Source organism: Mesoplodon densirostris, chromosome 6 (assembly GCF_025265405.1).
Source record: "Mesoplodon densirostris isolate mMesDen1 chromosome 6, mMesDen1 primary haplotype, whole genome shotgun sequence".
NCBI classification, from domain to species: Eukaryota; Metazoa; Chordata; class Mammalia; order Artiodactyla; family Ziphiidae; genus Mesoplodon; species Mesoplodon densirostris.
The window spans coordinates 121,109,294-121,111,826 of NC_082666.1; positions in this window are offsets into that span (position 1 = coordinate 121,109,294).

Below are 2,533 nucleotides of genomic sequence, written 5' to 3' on the forward strand. Positions count from 1 at the left end.
ATTGTAAATGGTTTTTTTATTCTTAATTTTATTTTCAGCTAGTATATTGTTAGTGTATAGAAATGCAACTGATTTTGGCATGCTGATTTTTTATCCTGCAACTTTATGGAATTTTTTAATTAGTTCTAACAGTTCTTTTGGAATCTTTGGGGTTATATAATATCATGTAATCTACAAACAGATAATTTTACTTCTCTCTTTCCAGTTTAGATGCTTTTTTTTTTTCTTGCCTAATTGCTCTGGCTAGGACTTCCGGTACTATGTTGAACAGAAGTGGTGAGAGTAGGCATCCTTGCCTTGTTCCTGATCTTGGAGGAAAAGCTCTCAGTTTTCCCCTTTTGAATATGATGTTAGCTGTGAGCTTTTCAGATATGGCTTTTATTATACTGAGGTAATTTCCTTCTATTCCTAGTTTGTTGGAATTTTTATCACGAAAGTGTGTTAAATTTTGTCAAGTGGTATCTATTGAGATGATCATGTGATTTTAATCCTTTGATTTGAGATGATCATGTGATTTTAATCCTTTGATCTGTTAATGTTTTTCATATGTTGAATCATACTTACATCCTAGATATATCCACTTGGTCATGGTCTAAGATCATTTTAGTATGCTGTTGAGTTCTATTTGTGAGTTTTTATTGAGAATTTTTGTATTTGTACTCATCGGGGATGTTGGGCCATAGTTTTCTTGTATTGTCTTTGCCTGGCTGTGGTATCAATGTAATGCTGGCCTCATAAAATGAGTTAAGAAGTATCAATATTCCCTCCTCTTCAGGCTTTTGGATAATTTTCAGGATTAGTACTAATTCTTTAGTACTAATTCTTTATTAAGTGTTTAGTAGAATTCTCTAGTGAAGACATCTGGTCCTGGACTTTTCTTTTTTGGGAGGTTTTCACATCCTGGTTCAATACATTTATTAGTTATAAGTCTGTTCAGATTTTCTATTTCTCCATGACTCAGTTTTTGTAGGTTGTGTGTTTCTAGGAATTTATCCATTTCTTCTATATTATCCAATTTTTAGCATATAATTTTTCATATAATTGCCATTTTGTTAATTGTTTTATGTTTGATTTGTAACATTTTTATCTCTCTTTCCCTCTCTTGCTGTTTTCTTTGTGTTTTGTTGATTTTTAAGTGATATTCTTTAATATCTTTTTCTTTTTCTTTTTGTCTTCTATGGGTATTTTCTTTGTGGTTACCATTGTGCTTGCATGAAACATCTTATTCATGACAGTTTAGTTTCAACTGATAATAGCTTCAATTACTTATAAAAAGTACTATTTTACTTCTTCCCTCTCTCACCACACTTTATATTATTGATGTCACAATTTATATCTTGTATACTGTGTATCTATTAACATGTTTTTTATGGTTATTTTTTATACTTTTTCCTTTTAACTTCTACACCAGAATTGAAAGTTATTTATCCACCACCATTGTTGTAATACTGTATTCTGTATTTGTTTATATATTTACCTTTACCAGGAAGCTTTATACTTCCATACGCTTTTGTTACTATTTAATATCCTTTCATTTCACCTGGAAGGACTCACTTTAACATATTTTTTAAGGCAGGTTAGAAGTGAGATACTTTCTCAGCTTTGGCTTATCTATAGAAATCCTTATTTCTCTTTCATTTTAAAGAACAGTTTTGCCAGAATTTGCATTTTTGGATGGTGGATTTTTCTTTTAGTACTTTGAATTTATCATCGTATTCCCTTTCTACCTACAAGGTTTCTGTTGAGAAATCTGCTGATAATTTTATGGAGACACCCCTGTATGTGATGAGTTGCGTTTCTCTTGCTGCTTTCAAAATTCTCTTTTTGTCTTTGACTTTTGACAATTTGATTATAATGCGTCCGGATGTTCACTCTTGGTTCATCCTTATTGGAATCCACTGGCATTCTTGAAACCAAATGTACTTTTTCTTTGCCAGCTTTGAGATACTTTTGGCCACTACTTCTTTAAATAAACTTTCTGCGTTTTTTCTCTCTTCTTCTCCTGGGACTCCCATAATGCATGTATTCTTCTTTTTGATGGTGCCCCATAAGTCTCCTAGGCTTTCTATATCATTTTTCATCCTTTTTTCTTTTTACTTCTCTGACTGGATAATTTCCAATGATCTGGCTTCAAGTCCACTGATTCTTTCTTCTGTTTGATCAAGTCTGATGTTGAAAACCCCTCCCCCACCCCCAGTAAGTCTTTCAAATTTGTTATTATATTCTTTAGCTCCAAATTTCTCTTTGGTTCTTTTTAATATTTTGTAATCTCTTAGTTTATATGCTCATTTTGTTCATGCATTGTTTTCCTGAGCTTTTTGAGCATCTTTATAAAGGTTATTTTGAATTATTTGTCAGATAATTCATATACCTCCATTTGTTTAGAGTTAGGTTTTGGACTTTTATTTTTCTCCTTTGAATGGCCCATGTTTTCCTGTGTCTTCGTGTGTCTTATAACTTTATGTTAGGATCTGCATATTTGAAAAAAACCACCACTTTTCAAAATCTGTATGAACTGGCCTCACAAGAACTT